Source organism: Nipponia nippon, unplaced genomic scaffold, assembly GCF_047370975.1.
Source record: "Nipponia nippon isolate SJK-2023a ecotype South Korea unplaced genomic scaffold, ASM4737097v1 scaffold_5, whole genome shotgun sequence".
Lineage (NCBI taxonomy): Eukaryota > Metazoa > Chordata > Aves > Pelecaniformes > Threskiornithidae > Nipponia > Nipponia nippon.
In genome coordinates, this window is record NW_028262369.1 from 41,622,213 (window position 1) to 41,643,370 (window position 21,158).

At 38.4% G+C, this 21,158-nt stretch overlaps 1 protein-coding gene across 1 annotated transcript in view; it reads right to left on the bottom strand.

The window, feature by feature from the left end:
• Window positions 1–21,158, bottom strand: part of PLPPR5 (phospholipid phosphatase related 5) — a 252,420-nt gene that overhangs the window by 191,449 nt on the left and 39,813 nt on the right. The window contains exon 5 of the mRNA XM_087730605.1: window positions 4,716–4,923. The gene's annotated coding sequence lies outside the window, so the exon portion shown is untranslated. The remainder of the gene's footprint in view (window positions 1–4,715; window positions 4,924–21,158) is intronic.

Below are 21,158 nucleotides of genomic sequence, written 5' to 3' on the forward strand. Positions count from 1 at the left end.
TTTGCTCTCTTCTGTGAGACCAAAATAAGGTGTTCCATTTAAATGCACTCCTACATGGATTTCACTGCATAATGGTACTCAGTGGCAGCAGCTTACACAGTAACGCTGCTTTGTATTAAAAATTGACCTTATGTAAACTGCAGTAATTGTTTCCTGCACTAATGAAAAGATCTTTCATCTTTCCAGAACAGGAAATTCAATTGAATTAAGAAGCTATTAATCCAGAAGTTCAGATATTTGCAATGTTTACACACCTCTGGTACCAACACCATAGAACAACCTATGCAAGCAGAAGCCTCTGGATATGAATGTCACAGATCTATCATGTTAAGCACAAAAGCGGTGAAAGTACTTTCAATCTATATCTTTTTAAGACCTGTATTTTCCAAATATGGAAACAATACACGTTTTTAGACATTTTGTCGAGCACTTAGTTGATTCTGGTGACTCTTCACCTTGCTGAGTAAAGAACTGCCTTTTGGCTCAGCAGTGTGGGTCTCTGGGAACATATTATGCCACACTTCTGTTGACTATATTGTCTCTCCACTGAACACAAAGTTCAGATCTATGAATCTTCTGCTCCTAACTGCCTGAAAGGAGTCTTAAGAAAGAGAACGCTTCCATGTGGGTTGGCCTTGTGTTTACTCCTTGAGAGTGCTTGGTATATACCAGAGTGATGAGTGCTAATTAAGAAGGTGAGACAAAAGGACAGAAGGCTTGTATATTGTACGCTCTTTCTTTTCAAACTGTCATCTACATCACCTTAGGAAAAAAAAAAAAGGATGCGGTGGCTCTTGGGACAGTGAAGACCCAGTTATAATGAACAAGATCCTTTAACTATCATAGTGGATGTGAAAAAATTCTGCAACTCTGTATGTTAGCTAACATAGTCAGTGTTTTCAGGATCTGAATTCCACTGACTTAACTGGAACCAGATAAATCTGGGGGAAACGTATACTGTCAGTTCAACCCAAGATTAAATAACCTCCTATGTTGGTTACATAAATCTAACAGGGAATCTTCTAGCTGCTGCTACCACTTACAGCTCTGCCCAGGTAAGCAATCCTGACATGACATAATGTCAAAATCTGGCACACACGTGAACATATATATGCTTGACGGGTGGGTAAATTAATTTCTAAAAGATTAAAAAATAAAAAAGAAACATTCCCTTGAAATGACCGGCATTATTTGATAACTGCCAGTAAGAAACCAGATGCACTATTCTTAGTATGACTATGCAGAACATGTGGATTCACACAGGTTCAATGCAGCCCTGGCTCTCCTTGTTCTAGCATAAGTAGTCTGTGTGATGCTTTGGGCTTTGAAAATTGTTAGCAATAAGAGCCTGGGAAATGACAAACCTGGGGTAGTAGTAACAGGGGTCAGTGATTAACCAGCATGGAAACTGCTGACAAGCAACAGAACAAGGACAAGAGGAGAAGACAATGAGGTTTGGAAACCTTTGCTGTCTCCAGTTTCTTTCATTCTCCTTTAATGCCCTTCGAAAAGTGGAAATCCAGGTATTTTTTAAATTTTATACTATCTAGCACTACTCACCACAGCACTGATGCCATGTCCTAGTACCCTCCCTTCTTTTCTCACAAAAACTACAACTCCATACAATAGGTTGTGTTTACCCATTTCTTTCTTTTACTGTATCATTACTTTTCTTTTTCCTTAGATTGCACATGTTCTGGGAAGTACAATCTCTCTCTGTGTTTGCCATTACACAAGAGAAAGATAGTGATTGTAACCTATATAGATGGCCATAATATATATGTCAAAAAGTGACCCTAGAGGCTCATCATTTATGTATTAGCCGTCAGGACACCAGGGAAGGTATTGCATAACCCAACATAAACTGCTATACCACAGCCCATTGAGACAGCATTGAGCCCTACTGTATTGGCAGTATGAATCACTGGCAGTGTTATGCCCCTTTGTCTGCAGAAACAAAAGCTGACTGACACACACTTCTGGCAGGCTGATACTGCTTCAAGGTACCTATTTTTAATGCTCCCCATTCCTTCTCTCCCTGCTAAGAAAGGACAAAAAGATTCTACAGAAGGGAAGTGCAAATAATGTACAGTACCATCACATGTAGCTTTCAAAACAGGAGAGTGCCTTCCAAAGCAGATCAAATAATCAGCACTAACAAAACCATCAATGCAAGCAGGGGCTAATTATTAACCCACACTAGCAAATGAAAGCAGCAGCATTTCGGCTCTCCCCTTAGTGTTAAAATTCAAAACCTCAAAATGAGAAATGTTCTAGCTGGAACCTAGCAAATGTCCTAACCCTCTCCCTCACCAATCTGTCTTTCCTGCCCGTCAGATCCAATTGATGACGGGCAATTTGTATGAGCCTTTGTACCATGTAAGCTCCAGTAATTCCTTCTTTTAGAAAGCCTTTCATTCCTGCTCACTGTAAGAGGCGAAACAATGTGTCTGTGTGAAAAGAACAAGTAAATTTGGCAGAAAGCAACCCATCAGCTCCCATTAGCACTACTCTTGGGTATGACAGCTGGGATGGACCAATGGCCATAACTAGCCACTTTCTCATCATTTTACTTAACCTCTCGAGAGATAGTGATGAGATCTTATTGGCCCAATTAGCATCTAAGTCTTGTCAGACTATCTTATCTCAGACTTAGTTAAGATTGTTTGGACAGATGAAGATACGGAGCTAACGAGTACTGAGAATGACACATTTTATGACATGAATCGGTCATTTCTTCAAGGAAAAGGAAGGATTATTTCTCTCTTACCATTTCCCTAGCAACAGAGAAAATGAGGGGTTCTTTTCTTTTATAGAAGAGCCTTGATTTCAGGATTGCCGGAAAATAGAAGCATCTGCTTGTAACCAAGGCATCTGCTTGTAACCAAGGCATCTTCTGAATAGCACCGGACTTTCAGTTAAAACCCTAAGAGCTTTTTAGACCTTATGTCTTATTATGGCAATTATTTCAGGTAAAAGGAAATTACAAAGCCTGAGGTATGGGAAGGCTTTCATCACACCATGTAGTGCTCATATTATAATTCCTCTCTAGAAGAGAACTTGCTTGACAAATGCTACAAATATGAGCCTACATAAGAGGGTAAATAATTATTCATCTGCTGATAAATTCTGACAGATCATCTTTCCTATGCAACTTGAGGGAAAGACATAATCAGAAAGTCCTTGATCTGTTAATGGGCAAATGGCACTCTAAATCCAAACTACCTTGAAAAATACTGAAAGCTTTAAAACATTAATTTACATTTTTCTCCTTGTCAGTGAGGTAGCATCACTGAACTCTAAGCATCATATTGACATAGGACTGTGGGTTTTTTGGTTTTTTATATGTTTTTTAACTTTTTCACACTGTTAACGTTTAGTAGAGTTATTTTCATTCCCGCTAAAGTCAGCCTAAGTTCTCAAGCATTGCTTTTTGTCAGGGAGGCTGGCCACTCTCTCAATTGAGAGAAAGGGTTAAAATGAATCATAATTAATTCATTAAATCAATATAGGAAAACCAAAATTTCTTACCAACTGCTACACTTGTTCTTTAGTCAGCGTCATTGTGTTGATTTCAAATGGACAAGCAGGTAATATTGGAGAAAAAAGCAAAAATATTCTGCAACCTCCAACTATAATCCCATTATGTCATGATTGCTGGAGTCTCCAAACCAAGAATTTCAGCTAGTCTCATTCCTTATAGACACTGAAGAAATTTTTAGGCAATGCACTCGGATGACTATACAAGTATATGTCATTAAATAGAACCTAGAAATGGAAACATACAATGTCCACAGCTTCTTTGCTCCTGTCCTGCCAATTTGCAGGGAGAGAAGGTGACCAGTGCTGAAGATGAATGAGAGAAATATTCCTCCTTTTCTGCCAGACCAATTATTTTTAGAATCACTGTGCTGCTGACAGTTTAGGGCCTGCTCTGGTAGCAGACCTGAAAAATCAGAACAACACACCTCTAGTGTACAAAAGGATAATGGTTTTTAAGAGATTTAAAAATACATGAATGTGTAACAACCTGTCTTCCAAAAATCTTCCACTGAAGCCATGGGCGGGGGGAAAGTAATAAAGGTTTTAACTATGTGATATGGCCACATTTTTCAGATATTTATAGATATTTTGTGGAACAGCTTGGGGCTGGTTTTTTGTTTGGGTTTTTTTTCTTTTTTCATTTCTGCCCATGAAATGAAACATTTAAAATAAAATTATACTAGTTCATATTCAAAATGAACCCTCCATGCCACATCTCTGAAGAATAATGATGCTAAAAATAAAACGTTACCAGGGAAACTGAATGGAACAGAAATTAGGAACAGGGCCTGATCTAAAGCCGCTGAAATAAACGGGAACAGGATCAAACTATGCTGAAGAAAATAAATCTGTGTTCCAGAATTTCCTCCTTGCACATTTTAGTGGCTTCTGTTCCATGTTTGTGAAATAAGTTTGAGCTGAAATAACACATAACCTGTCAACAGAACACAGGTTCCCAAGATTCACTGTGCTGGGTAGCGTGAATTCAGGGACAGGAGCTTCTGCATGGGCATTTTTAAGAGGACTCTAGCCCATTTTTGCTCCCTGTAAGGCTACAGACTAGGAGCAGGAAATAGACTTCAATTGAGGAAATACTAGAAAAGAGCAGAGAAGGAGACAGAATAGCTGACTGCATGGGAAACCTGCAAGGCACATCTTCGCCTGGACGTTACCTTGTCGAAGAAATGTGACGACAGGTGGCAGGCACAGGTAGCATGTGACATCCCAGAATGATGAAGAAGAATACACGGCTGGCTGATGAAGGAAAGGTGCCAATTGACTGGATAATTGGCTCAGCACAAACGCAGAAAAGGAAGTTACTTCATGGGAACGGGGAATGAGAGTGAAGTCCAAGTTCCAGTGCTCAGGACGAGGCAGACACTGCAAAGGAAGTTCAGTTGTAAAATGGTTTGTGTTTCCACATAAATATAAAGCAAGCAACAAGGATAAAAAGACAAACTGGCTCAATTTGCTCTCAGAACTAAAAGGTGTTGTCCTTGAGAATATTATTTACCAACTTTATTTTTGTGTCATTGTCAGCTACTGTTATTAATTACTTGGCCAATACTTATTGGTCCTGGGGCCACAGGCCATAACTCTGCTTTTTTGGAGAGGGAGAACATGAAAAATGAGCAAAATACCATTGAATAAAATCCACCTCACTTTGTTCCATCAGTAACAGAAAGGCACAGCTGAATGCTAATGCTCTCGGGACCCCCAAAACTGTATTGTTACAGCACTAGGCCAACATACAGATCTCATGCCAAAGAAGTGGCTTTTGTTAAAATCCCCATCATTGTCTTATGACAAAGCCAAAAGCCCAGATGCAATATTTGTACAGGAACCACTCCGCTAGCAGCCCAACAGACCAAATATTCGTACATGCAAGTAACGTTATTGCAATCCATGGCAATTCTGCTTTAATTATGCCCGAACTAACGTGATCAAGATTCTGTAATTTTACTCCTGACAGAGACCTGTTCTTCAATGCCACGTTACTGTCTGTAACTGGTTATTTCTGTCTTTTTATTCAGGACTAGTTTTCATAGTGGTATTTTGTTTTCCAGTGCAAAGAGTTTCTTCCCAAGTCTGGTTTAACGATTCTTTCTTCCAGCAATATAGGAAATCTCAGAGTACCTTATTTCACTACAGCTGATGAGGCTACTCTCTACATTCTTTCATGCAAATTTCTTAATTTACTAGCAGGGTAGTGGGGAAGGAGAGACAGGAAAAAATTCCTGTTAGGCAATTCAGCATTTCCTATTAAACCAAGAACGAGGTAGATTCTGCTCTTGTTTACATTGACACAATCACACTGACATGTAGAGGGCTTTGTACAGCTAAAGGCAGAGGAATGCTTCAGCCATAAGTATATTACTGTTAAAGTCACAAGCATGATTTTGCCAAAGTAGTCTGCCTGAGGACTTGTAGAGGAGTTAAATCACCTCTCTTCAGTGAAGAGAGAAGCAGGTACCCAATTATTCCTTAAATACAGTTTCAAACTCAAAACAGGACTTATTTCCTGCAGATTTGCAGTCAGGCTTATTTTAAAGTGAGGGAGAATGTTGGCATCTACAGAGCTGAAATAGATTTCCCATCCATTTCTTCATAAGCAGCTCAAAGGCTGGTTTATCTCTTTCTTCTGAATTCCCTATTCCAAAGCCAATCTCCCATTTAGGAGTCGATCCTGGACTTCCATATCACGTTATTGCTATTATTGCAATTACAATCCTTCAACAGTAAAAGCTTTACTCTGTCAGTATCTCTGGTTATAAAACAAAACCAAAACACAGCTCCCGGCATGGCTTTTTTCAACTGTCTGAATGACCTCATATGGGGGGCTGAACAAGACTCTCAATATCTGCTTAACACCAACTGGCTACAAGAGGTCCCCACGCCTGGCCTGCACTGCACTCATTTCCCCCTTTGTGTAAGAGCTAATCACTTGAGTCAGTTCTATATAACTAAAATTTCACCTGTTCTTTCACTTATACGAGCAACTCTTCCATCTTATGTTTCTAAACTCGTTCTGAGACAGTCAAAAGGTGGAAAATTATTCTGCATACATTTCATTAAGAGTCTAGATACTCTAATTTCAGCATACAGATACACACATTTATAAGGAGTACCGTCACTTACCTCGAAGTAAAAAAAAAAACCCCAAACTTCTCTATTTCTGAATAGGTTAGTCTGCTGCTATGAAATAGCCAATTAACTATTTTCAGACAGAAGACATTACTTAGGATTAAATTATTTACAGAGAAGTACGACTCCAGACTTGACATCTCCATCCTACATTTGCTAATTTTAGCACCGTTCTCAAGCTTATTTCCTCACTTCACCCACGACTTCACTGTGGTATTAGTATCAGATATACTGCCACAATATCCATTCCTACTCAGTGATGGCAGAAAGGCTCCCCTATTTGCACTATTGCTCCCCAACTGAAGAAATCTTGATGTCTACATCCTCCTTCAGAAGAGTGCAAGCTTAATACTTACCAAAGTAACTACCTAAATACGTGTCTGCCCTTGAGGATCACGGTGTAAAACTCCTCTGCATCCCTACACTTGTTCTAGATAAACCCTAGAAACAAAAACACCGAAGAATATTGGTGCTGTCTATGACACTGACAGCTTCACACAAATCAAGCCAGTCCGAACTCAGAGGGCACACTGCCTGATAGGAGCACACTGCCACATATGAAAGCAGACAAATTCCACGTAGCAATGTCTATAGTACATTGCATCTTCAAAGCACTGGTGTAGCATAATTATTTGATCCTTACAGCACAGTGGTGAGCTAAAAAAGGATCATTATACCACTATATACATAATATATACATAATAAACAAGAAGAGTGAGCTATGAAGTTTGCTATGTTTACAGGGTCTTCTCAGATCTCCGATCATTTAGTTTCTTTTCTGCAGTTCGGAGGCTTACCTCACACACAGGTAAAATGTAGGCTGTACTTGGTGTAAAAGTTAAAAAAAAATCCTGTAGTACTGGCCACACAATGTCTTCCTTCCACTGAACCCCACACTCTGAGTTGTCTTATTTCCTCACCATTTAGGAACTTAGTGCCATGCTTTTTCAAACCATTACCTATCAATTTAATGGTGGTTTTCACTCTCCCAATTGAAAAAAAAAAAAGGAGATGCAGAACTAAGCACAGCAGATCATCAGCTAACGCCAAGAAGCCATACGGAGTTTACCTAAATCAGAAGTCTCTATAACCCGCTATAGAGAGAAGAACAGCAGCTTTAACTGGCAGTGCAGAAAGATATTGGTACATGACAGAAGTTTAAAGTAGCAGAAACTCAGTGCAACCTTTTCTATAAAGAAATTTTCTTTTTTGATGAAAATTCTGAAATTAATAGCTCCTTTCACTTAATCATTAAATTATAAGGAGGTAGAAAACAAGTAAATTGGGTGGAAACTTCTGGACTTGGCTTCATCCCCTTTTTTTCACTACCCACTCCTCCTGTGACACTTGCAAGAAATCTGCCAGCTTAAAACCCTAGACTGGGACTGGGGGGGGGGGGGGGGGGGGGGGAGAAAACAAACAAACAAACAAAAAAAAACACAAAACAAAAAAAAAAAACAAAACACCAAACCTGTAGGAACATAGGTTTGAGAGAAAGCTGTAAGTCTTCAAGTCTAGGTTGCCTGCAAAAGCAAACACCCATGAAATAAATGTCTAATTCTGGCATCTATGGTATAGAAAAATTAAATAAAAATTAAATAAAATACATTATGCAGTGAAACACAATAAATATGAGAGAATGAGCACTGAAGTGTAGTGAGACAAGAAGCAGCAGCATCTGAAGCATCGGATGGATAGAGAGTAATTTCCCATTCATGTAACTATAATGTATAGATGCATCACAGGGCTGGTATTTTGGCATTGCTCATTAGCATTGCTGAGCTCTCCAGAGTTACCTGCATTTGATTTGTCTATGTCAAGCCTTACATTTGCACTTGAATTTGCTTGTGACCCATAAAACTCTGACCCTGCAGCTGGATTTCCACCAGAGGAACTCTGTGCATAGGCAGGGACTCTGCAAAGCCACAGAAACTTTGGTGTAAACATCCCTTTGCAGTTAAGTCCTTAGATTCTGAGCAAGTATGATCAGAGCCTCTCTTCTATTTGTACAATGAGTTCATGAGCCTTATCAGGATTTCTAGGGGTTATTGTAGCATAGATATCTACTAAGCGGTAATAATTATGATGTTGTTATGTTTTTATTCTACTTCTCTTTGGTTATGCTTATTGAAGTCAGCTGCAATATTTCTATTTTCAACTTTCTTGAAGCTTTTAAAGATGTCACTACATTTTAAAGAAAGGAATCTTAATTCTCTTTCATGCATAAAGTATGCGGGTTTTTAAATTAGAAACAATGAAGAAATTGTCCACTGGAAAACAAAACTATTTGTCATTTCTATCAGATGCAATTTAGCAGTTACTAAAGCCAATACACAAGAAAGAAACAGCTAACATTAAAATCCAAAAGTACAAAATGTTTCTTCCTCTTGCCCAAGTCACTTTACGTTGGTCAAGTAGGAGGGTAGGAGTTTGCTCTTTTAAAAACATTCTTATGCATCCGGGTTTGACTCATGATTCATGGTAATTTGGCTGTGCTAAATCAACACCAACCATTCCAGCTATAAGAATGAAACCATGAGGAGTACTGAGAGATCATGTGGAAATCCTCAAATCTCAAAATGTAAGTAGGACAAAGAACTTGTCCCCCCTCTTGCATTTATAACCCTACTTGCATTTATAACCTTTGCCTCCCCCTACATAACTTGTTTTTTTCTTTCCATAGTGTAATCAGAAGCAATGCTAACCTCTCTAAATCCATGGATTAAACCAAAGTACACTTGCCATGAAGAACTTTGCCAAAAATCCTTAGCACATGTAGTGGCTTACATATTCATGACACCACACTGCAATGCTGGGGCTTTTTGGTAGTAAAAACTGTCACCACTCTCTGGAAGTAAAAAGTAAAACCAGAGAAGGTCAGAATAGGTGAAGGATACAACAGACATCCTGGTTCAAATCTGTGCCTCACCAGATATAACTGCTTTGTCTAAGCCTAGAAAATACAAGTGTTCCATCTTGCAAACAGTATAAAATATTTGATCTTTTAAGAATCAAATCAGATAACAATGGCCAAATTAAGAACTAATTTATCCCAGCATAATCTGAAGTAACTTCAATGCAGTCAGTGAAGCCCTACAAATGAGAGCAGCTGTTATACCAGATTCATGCTCAATGATTCGGCAATCACTTTTGTTTAGCCACCTAACAAGTAAAATGATGCTGGCAGCTCTCTGAGCATTATTTTATCTACAACGTTATTGATTTTTGTTTTCTGGAATCTGACAAAAAGGTTCACAATATAGGTGTTAATCGGTGATTTTTAATGGCTATTCATTTTACACACATTTTTGGTTCTCGGGCTAGATTTCTATATCTAACGCAAACACAGCCCGGTATTATTGTTATTATTAATAATCTGTTCAGAGTTGTCATTGTGGGCTAAACCTTTTCAAGTTGATGCCCCAGGGTTCATGCACAAATTTGCAAACTCAAGGGTGGATTTTCATAATGCATTATCGAGAGCATTTGCATCTTCTGTGTAATTACTCTAGCTCAAATAAAATGTAAGCATAAGGACCCCAGAGTACAATAGTATCCTTCCTTACCTTTTAAAATGTTTCTATTGACCTTTAGCAGAGTAGATATTTTTAATCAATTTAAATGTAGTTATTCTTGCAGAAACCCTATTTCAAATTTACAGACATAACCGTTTACTTTGGCTTGCGTGCCAGCTCCTCTGCTTGGGAAGAGAAACAACAATAGGTGATTTATATCTCCCTTCTTCCACCTTTCTCTCCTGCATGTCCCCAACACATCTCTCATCCTTACACAAAGAATTTCAGCCTAGTGCAGTTTAATCACAGAAAGATCTGAAAAATTTCCATGAGATGAAGCACCCACAATGCAATGGGGTACATCAGTACACTGAAGTTGATGGCATTGCATTGAACAAAGCCCACGTAAAATAAGAATTTAGAGCAAGATCCCAAAGAAAGATGGCAATGGACAAAAGCAGATGCGCTGGCTACAAAAAGTTAAACAATCATGAAATGAAAACCAGACAGCTTCCCAGGTAAACTACTGTGCAACTTCATAGCTTCAAATAAACTGAAGCCTATTACTCTACCTTCATCCTTCCATCCCCCATATATTTTTTGTATCTGTCAAATAATGACGAAATAATTCCCTTTCACTGTCTATTGAGTCATTTTCTTCACTAGCATCACCTCATCAACTTGTTGCACCAATTCTTTTCTTTCATTTCACAGTTCATGGCCAATTACAGTCTTTTCCATTTCTTCTTCTAATTTACCTTCTCATCATAATCTTCTTCACCAGACGTATTAAACAGTAAGTATGCATTACTTCTAAATGTTTGTAACAGTGATTCTATGGAGCCTGCAGGTGTTAGTATAATGGCCTGTCAAAAATAAAGTGCATAAAATAAGAAGTATTTATAAAATGAGAAATACCTGTTCACGATTATAACCTGTAACCTCTTATTTGTATTTCAGGTGGTAAATATTAGCTGCAAACTTCACTTGCGCTTGAATTAGGAAACATTTTTTCAGGGGCTTGTGGGAATGTAGAAAGACTGCTCTAAATAAATAAATTGCAAGTTTTGGACTAATGTTTTGATTAACTTGATCCCAAAGAAGAGAATTGGCATGGAAACAAGTCATTTTATTAAAAGGTTGAATTTTTTTTTTTCTCTCTGTGTTTTGCCATTTAGAAGGATATGCATTGGGAAACATCGTTCTCAACAGAACTATACATATTAGACCACAGCCAGCAATGAACAATTGTGTACTAATTCTGGCTTATCAATGTCCAGGATCCAGGTAATATGGATAACCCTAAACATCAACTGAATAGCAAAATACTGTCAGCAGCTGCTCATTTCCTTTTCCATGCTATGGATACAGCAGCACCACATGCTTCTGCTTGCACGTTCACACACACCAAACAGAGAGAACAAGTGCTCGCTGCGTACCTAAGCTCAGAGCAGCATCCTAGTAATTTGCTGCATCTCCTTTCCCGTTGCACATGGTATATGAAATGTTAAGCTGGTCTGCAAAGTCTTTATGAGCACTTCAGTCTCTCTGAGAAAAAAAAGCTGATCTTCCGGATTGTGGGATGAAGAGCAAACATTTCTGAGGGGTGCAAGAAAGTGTCTATGTTTTAAAAATTACATTACATGGTAGAATGCAAAGAAACTCTAGAGAAAGCAGGTCCGCTGATGCAATAAGGTAACAGAGTGTTGTGTTAGGGTCCGTGTGTCCTGCATCATTGCCAAACATCCACAGTATCAGTTTCAATGAAATTTCCATCTGTTCATTGTCTTTACTGCACTAGAGGAGATTCTTCTTTATATCCATGTTTAAGTCATTAGTATATAGCCTATATGCACATGGTTAGAAGACATGAAGTTGAATAAACTTTGCCATTTTGTACAATTCAAAGCAAGAAGTCAAATGTAAATTGTTCTTGGGTTCAATAATCTTTTAATCTCATTGACACCTTTCTATTTTATTTTACCTCAAATTTTCGGCAGTTATTTTTGAGTCTGTACTGCGGAAATGAGTACTTAGGTAAAGCTAAAAGAACCACCTGAAGTAGTTTGCTTGAGAAGCAGCTGTGCACACCTAATATTTGACACAAGATCAAATAAACTTTACCTACCTCCCCCCCAAAAAATTCACCTCAACTGCTCCCACTTGCTTTATTTTCTCTTCTGTGCATTCTACTGGCAAACTACTAACAACCTTTTTTCTCCCAGCAACGTTTTACCTCACCAACAAGCCCGTATGCTTCTGTGCCATACAATGACTTGTGTATGAGAATGTCTGCTAAGGACACTGGCAAAAATTATAATATTTTGTAACACATGCAGATAATAAAAAGGTACAGAGAAGATATTAGTATTTTGTGATATAAAATATCATTAGTATGCAAAATACAAAGTTATAAAACAAGAACAGACTGCAGCTTTTATACAAAATGATAAAATTATAACTGCCTATAATACAAAGAAGATTCATAGCCAGCAAGAGTTGCAGAAAGAGCCATATGTGAGCTTTTCTGAATGGCTTAACTAAAGTTCATGAGAAAACAGGAGATAACCTGCAAGAAAAGCAAGTGGTAACACAAGTCCCTGTAAGTTATCAGATATCACATTTAACACCTAGCTTGCACAGCCTCCATCATTTTCACACAGCTGTAGAATCACAGAATCATTTAGGTTGGAAAAGACCTTTAAGATCATCGAATCCAAGCATAAACCTAACACTGCCAAGTCCACCACTAAACCACGTCCCTAAGCAACACGTCTACCTGTCTTTTAAATACCTCCAGGGATGGAGACTCAACCACTTCCCTGGGCAGCCTGGTCCAATGCTTGACCACTCTCGGTGAAGAAATTTTTCCTGGTATCCAATCTAAACCTCCCCTGGCACGACTTGAGGCCATTTCCTCTTGTCCTATCACTTGTTACTAGGAAGAAGAGACCAACCCCCACCTGGCTACAACTTCCTTTGTAGGAGGTTGGGAGCAAGAAGGTCTCCCCTCAGCCTCCTCTTCTCCAAACTAAACAACCCCAGTTCCCTCAGCCGCTCCTCGTAGGACTTGTGCTCTAGATCTTTCACCAGCCTCGTTGCCCTTCTTTGGACACGCTCCAAAACCTCAATGTCCTTCTTGTAGTGAGGGGCCCAAAGCTGAACACAGGACTCAAGGTGCGGCCTCACCAGGGCCGAGCACAGGGGGACGAGCACTTCCCTAGCCCTGCTCGCCACACTATTTCTGATACAAGCCAGGATGCTACTGGCCTTCTTGGCCACCTGGGCACACTGCTGGCTCATATTTGGCCGGCTGTCAGCCAACACCCCCAGGTCCTTTTCTGCCAGGCAGCTCTCCAGCCACTCCTCCCCAAGCCTGTAGCGTTGCACTGGGTTGTTGTGACCCAACTGCAGGACCTGGCACTGAGCTTTGTTGACCCTCATACAATTGGCCTCGGCCCATCGATCCAGCCTGTCCAGGTCCCTCTGTAGGGCCTTCCTACCCTCCAGCAGATCAACACTCCTGCCCAACTTGGTGTCATCTGCAAACTTACTGAGGGTGCACTCAATCCCCTCATCCAGATCATTGACAGAGATATTAAACAGAACTGGCGCCAGTACTGAACCCTGGGGAACACCACTTGTGACCAGCCGCCAGCTGGATTTAATTCCATTAACCACAATTCTTTGGCCATCCAGCCAGTTTTTTACCCAGTGGTACAGTTTTTTATCCCAGAAAATACTGCTCAGGCAGATGAAGGCAGAAAAAGCTTTAAGTGCCCCCTCACTGGATTTGCAATGTCTGGAGGCTGAGGCAAGTCTGAAGACTAGTAAATCTAAACCTCATTTGTCAAGCTGATTCCAGCAAAGCTTGTTGTTACAGAGACTTCTTGCCCCATCCTGCTGCCAAATCTGGTCCCCAGATCGGACAGCTGGACAACATAGGTCCACCACACTACTACTCTTCTAAGCAACTTCTGACCTGTAAGTTACAGGCTGAACCCAAAGAAATAGTGGCCTTGATGGCAGACACCAAGGTCTGCCATTGTCACAAGGAAAGGTAATATGTCATCTCCATGTCAAGGCAATATTAAAAAGGAAAATGCACACCTCTATTTTTGATGTTTTGTTGACATGTAAATGAAGCGACGCTTTTGTATTTTATCTATAAGACATAAAGCAGAATTAATCTTGAGGGTTGTTCTGAAGCACTCAAACAGCATTTTATTTAAGTAGGCGGTCTACTATCATGCTATAGAGCACAGGACAGCAACATAGTAAGACACATTTGCCTTAAAAAGTTCACTTGGAACGACATCAGGATTTCAAAACAGCAAACCTCTGATTTGGGTGATTCCATTAACAGCTCGTTTGTTACTTCAGTATGAAACAAGTTAATTTCTCCTGTCAAAACTTCTTTTTAGAAAAACAAAGGGTCTGATAAAAAAAATTAAAAATATATACATTCCCAATTGTTGTTTAGACTGGAATTGATATTTTTGCTATGTTAGATTGTTGTTCTTATAGATATATATAGACACATTATTTCAGGATATACTAAAAATAGTTTCAGGTTATAATTTGAAATATCTTTTCAAAATTCTGAAATCAAATGCTAAAACTGAAATACTATGAATTTCCATTATGTAGAAGAAGTTTTTAAAAGTTGCTTTGTTCTAAATTAAAATGAAATCAAAACACACTTTCCTTTATGAAATGTAAATTCAGAGCTTTAACCAATGCTATGCAGGAGCTACACAAGAGACTAGGATAGAGCGCTGCATAAGCTGTGTCATAATGAACATTAATATACAGCTGAAATGCAGTTAACAGATATTCTACCTCCCCATATGGCTACGATAATAATTAACTGGCATTACTGCATGACATCTTGTGCTTTATTACTAACTTAAGCATCTGAAACATCAAAAAAAGTGCTAAAGCTGATCAAACCTGAACTCAGTCTAAGTGACGTTCAAGCAGCTTTCAGACTTTTACTACCCTAAATGAAAGTGCAGCTGCTGAACGTGTCAACGTACCCAAAAGGCAGCAGCTGTCTAGATTGCACTCCTGGAAAAGGCTACTGGGAAGGTGGCTTATCAGAAAGAAAGAGAAAATCTCATGATACCTAGCTTTTATTCTCTGCACTTTTTTTTTAAATACTGCAGTGTAGTGTAGTGGAAAAAGAAAGCTTCCTGAACCTGATAAAAGCAGATTTCTGCTTGAGATCAAAGCAAAAGTACAGTCTGCAATGGAGTAGCTTTGCCCTTCCTAACAAGCTCATTTGACAATGGGAAATATCTACTGCATGTTCACAAAATGGTCTGAGGAAAAAGAACTGATTTCTGAAACAGATTGGACAGTTTGAAAGAGGAAAGGCATTCGTTGCTCATTGAAAAATATCTCTTTCTAGGCAGCACTGTAGCAGCAGCCTGGCTGATGGCAGAACAGACAGATGGCTGCATATCCACCTGGTGGCTGAAATAATTATATCACCAAGTATTTCTGAGTTACAAAGAACAGCACAATACAAAAACAGCAACTAAAATGTATCCGCCTACAATTGTACCAACACATTTTTATAGGTGCTCTAGCTGAAATGTAAGCCTGGCATAATGCACATGCAGTGTTTGTGATTATGAGCTGGCTATTGCAAGAGACATAAGAACCAGCATTTCTGTAAATCGAGGACTCGCCTTCCCCTTTTACTCACCACCACTCCTCAGCATTCTTCAAATCTGTAATTCAGTAAAACACACAAAGCCTATGGAATTCTATCTTTACTGTCAGCTATGGCTGATATACACAACACACATCTAATGTACCATATTCTGTTTTCTTGACATTTATAAAGTTCTTCAAGACTAATAATCCTACGTACTTGTCTATCTTGTAATTAGGACTGACTGGAGCTTCAAAATGAAAACCAAGAGCGTTACAAGAATTAGTGCTAGAATGGCTTGATGGAGAAAAATATCTCAGGATATGGAAGACCAGGCAGAAATATCAACACAATAATGTAAGAAAAATCTCAACTGCTCAACTGTCTATCGTTCAGAGGGTTCTCGAACAATGTCTCTGTGGTAATACATGGGGCCTGATGCAAACTGGATTTAATGCAGCCATGTTAAATGACTGTGATATCCTCAACCAGAGCCACCTTTTACTAGTGTCTGATTTGAGCCCTTGCAAGAACATCTACGATGCAATTTCCTGACATTTTCTATGCAATTTATTACCATTTACAGTTTGGTCACAGATGGGAAGTTAATAAAAACTTTATTCTTCAAAATGTACAGCACTGCTGCTCTTTCTTACATTCTCGCTATTCTGTTCTAAGAAAACTACAGCTGCCACTATGTATACATTAAGGCTTCATAAAACAGCTGTCCTTAAATATCTCATCACACCTCTCCATAGACAAGTATGGCATAAAGCCATAATTTTTGTTTTCATTCTTTTCATCCATGTCGGTTACAAATGAACAAACACAGACACTTTGTGATACTTCTGATGAACCATGTTACTCTCATGATAACTTTCACTCCAAAGTGCAATTGGAAAGGACCCAAAAGACAGACACTAGGAATAAAAATGATCAAAGCTGACATTACATTTCTCCACGGTTCCTAATGGTTAAAAATGCAGCCTGCTTTAGGAGTGCACCAAAATATTAATGTTAACTTCCCTTTTCTAGTTCCAGATGAGACCTCGTTTATAGATCCTCCTGCAGAAAGCCTCTAAAAGGCAACTTGGGAAACACAAAACGTTAAAAAGCTGTTTTTCGTGTCTCATTTCGAGCAGCAACACAATATTAAAAGCAAATTAAGGACTTACAAGAAAATTACTTCAACCAGTTACGGTTTAAAAGACAGAGCTTCACCAAAATATAAACTAGATTAAAAGCAAATATAAACTGTGCATTCCTATGATCACTAAAATGTAAAACTCATACAAATTAAAGAAACAGAGCAAGGTTATTTTTCTAAAACTTGTCTAGTATTTCCCTGAAAAATGAGACAGAATTCACAGGAATCCTGTCAGTTCTATTAGGAAAACATTCATGCGTCTGGAAATCTCAGAAGCTGTCCCAGCCACATATTTATAGCATGTGTTACCAGTGCTAAACAGCCTTATGAAATACACCAACTAATAACTTCACTCTTCACGTCCGCTATCTCAGTAAAATTCACTGGAGTAACAGAGAATAACCACAGCCTGCAACTGCAGGGAAATGCATCTGAATTCACCATTAGGAGGATGGGGAGTATGCCCACCCCAAGCCTTATCTCACCCACAATACAGGATGACCTATAGATTCAGCTTTAAACTTTGTAATATTCCTAATAAAATAAAGGAAACAGAAAAAAAAACAAACAGATTTTTTTAAATGAGTGTAAGATAGTGAACACAAAATCCTCCAATTGTTTGCTCACACTCAGACTGCTATAAGCAATATTTTCCAAAAATATTTACAGAAACCCTGTAGGCAATTTTGTATTAGAAAAAAAAAAAAAAGAAGTCTTACAAGGAGAGCATGCAAAGATATGCAGATTTAATGTTGTTACAAAAGTCTAGTAGCCTTCTACCTTGGCCTAGCTGACATAATCACCATTAGCTATTATCAGTGGAAAATATTGATTTAATGTGGGGTAACATGCCCCATACCAATATTATTTATGTACTTTTTCTTCTTTTTCATTTTTAGGGGATGTTTCAGAATTGAATTAATGATACATAGCAAGAATTTAATGAAACATATCTTCATCATAGGTTTGTATCTTAAAATCACGTCTGTCATGGGATTAATTTTTGTAGTTATAACTACAAAACTCAACATTTGTCGTCTTTTAACTGGTCTTAGTTATCATTAAAATGGTTTCTAACTGTAATTAGCTAATGATAAAACACTTTTACATGTTTTCAAAATGGATGGATTGAAATCACATTTGCTTTTCCCTGTGGCTTTGTCACTCATTTCTACATAGCAGAAAAACAAAACAAAGCCAGCATTTTCATATAACTGCTGAAAACATTTCTCTTCTGTTTTTTTACTTCTCTCTCCATCTACTCCATCTCCACAGCTTCCAGCGTCATCCTAACCCCTTGCTTCCACTGGCAATGTTGATCACAAGCTTCCGTACCATTATTTCCAGAAGTACAGTTTTCAGATGGGTTGTCGTTCAATACAGGGAGGCAGCCATGATTTAAAGTTCCCACTTTCTAGCAGAATATTTCCACACCATAATGTGAGAATGAAGAATTCTGCCCCTTTCTCTTTAGCATATTATATTTCTTCTTGTTTTTCAGCAGTGAATTTCACACTAAAATCACTCAAAACTTCAGACAAATCTATTCTAAACACTTCCCTCTTTTGCAAAAAGAAACAAAGCTTAACTCATGATGGTCACCTACTTTCATTCACATTACAAAAGAACCAAAGACAACAAGTTCAGTATCTATTAGTTGTGTGTGCGCTTTTTTCCCTTAAAACTTTTTTCTGGTTTTCTCAGGGTGATTTTTTGTGTTCTTCCTTTACTTTCAGAATAACACATAGTTAATATTTTTATTTAGTGGTTCTAAATAAAATACTCACTAAGGTGAGTTATTTCTTTGGTAGACCAGATGGCTCATTTAGATATGATATTTAATTTATAAAGCTTTTTAAGCACTTCCGGAGGCTCACACAGATTCCATAATGTATCTCCATGGATCTCATCCATGAAGGACAGGCTAGGGCCCACATCCAGGCTGCTGTGAAATGATATACAGAGGTAGTCAAGCATAAACCAGAAAACAATTCATAGATACAGTTTTCTTCCATCAGTGGTAAAACTCTGAGTAGCTTCAGTTAAAGCAGCATGGCTGGAAAATCAGGACCAGAACAGTATTCCGCCAGCACACCACCAGTCCACCTCATTTAGATACCTCTCTCTATCGATGTTTGCCTTGAAAAAGGGAAGTGCAGGTGTGATTAGAGTATTCTAAAATGCTGTAGTCTGTTGCCCACTATCCTTTGTCAGACTGTGTGTTACTCACATGCGGTCATTAAAATACAGTTTGTCATCTAAAAGTGAGAATTTACACAGTTGACAGAAAACTGTAGTGCCCAGGATGTAGCTGTTGATATCCGACATTCCGCAGTAAGGTGATTTACAGCATCACAATCCAAATATAAATTTCTACTTAAGGATTACTTTATGTTTGAATAAACCTATACTAACAATGTTCCCAGTATTGCCAGAATAAGGAAATAAGGCATGGATACCACGCAGTCTCTAAACAACAAGATAAGTGATTCTCCTTTTCACCACACTTTGTACAGTCTCTCTCTCTGTCACACAGCAGCTATCGAGAGTAACTAACTACCACAGATTTTGAATAAAATTTTCACAAACGAGTACAAAAAGTACAATACAATAGAAAACCAGATGCAATGTCGATGGGAACATCAAGGCTTTCAATACTTCAATATTCCTCTCCAAAAATTAACATTAAAAATCATGTCCAGTACTTTATGTATACAGTTACTTAGTACCCTGTCATATGAAACCTCAGCTTTGCTGAAAAAGAGATCTTAAATGGCTTCTCTTCTGCCTTCCGCTGTAAGAACTCTCCTAACAACAGCAGTCTTTCTTGGAAACAATAACACTAAAAGCACAAGCCTGACAGTTCTGTAAGAGTAGGTGCCTGTCATATGCAATGACAGATATTCATCCATCCACCCATCCATAATGACACAGCCTAAAATTATTATTTTAAAAATCATTTGCTGTTGTTAAAATGTCTTAGGGGGAAGGAAACATAATTAAAAAATCTTAATGTTAAGAGCTAGTTAAAACAGAATTCTTTACAGTACACACCTGTTCTCAAATTCCTTTGAACAGCCAGAACCCCAATGAAAAAGCATTTTCCCTTCTGCTTTTGTGAGCGTGCAATGTGTTTTCCCGTCTCTTCTTCATAACCACAGGAGTGATCAGAGCTAAAGTAATATTATATTAGGTTGGCATGTCTTAAGAACCTTGATTATTTCTGTCAAAGTCACTGTGGAAAGTTAAATGTAATTTAACAGCCAAATTGTTCAATATTAGTACTAAAATACAGTGGGTTTGACCTTGATCATTTCTCCATAGAAGAGGTAACAGTAAGCCTCCCAGCACTGGTCAAAGGGCACAGGATCACCCTGACAGTCCAAGAAAAATGTTGTGGCTAAGGGGGAGTGTTGTCTTCAGTCTAAGTTGTCACAGACTGAAGTACCTGATCGTAAATTTTAATCGTGATTGGGATGTATAAGACTCCCTTAAGACAGTGGATGGAGCTACTCCAAAATTCTCTCCATGAAGGGGACACAAATGCTGATTATAATTTTGATAAAATTTCTTTTTAGAAGAAGCAGCAGCATTAACACTAACAGTAAATATAAGCCCATTTTTGGGAGCAAGGGTTAAAGAGGAGAGTACTTGTGACACTTTTACAGCAAAGAGTTTTTAATCTCAGCTCCTTGGAAAAAAAAAATACCCAAAAAAGCCAACAATCTATCAGTGGTGTCACTTACCACTGCTACCTTTTATCACAGCTTCACTAACTATATATGTAAAGCACGTTATAAGTAATAGAAGTGAAAAGTGGAGAGGGAGCTTTAGATACACCAGAAAGATCAAAACCCACAACATTAGGAACATGACTTAGGCCAGCTTTAAGTCCTGAAGTCTTACTTTTTTCCCTCAAATACATACATATAGTATATACATAATATATACATATTAGCATATATGAGGACCAAAATGAACAATTAGGGTAATATGGGGGTGCTGATTTCGATCAGAATATAAGAAAAAAACATTACTGTATTTTAGTCTATAATTAAAAATTAACTTTGAGGCTTTTACAAATGCTAGCAACTGCTTTTTGTGTGTGCATATGTGTGCACACGTGTGTATGTACCCTGGTGTCTTA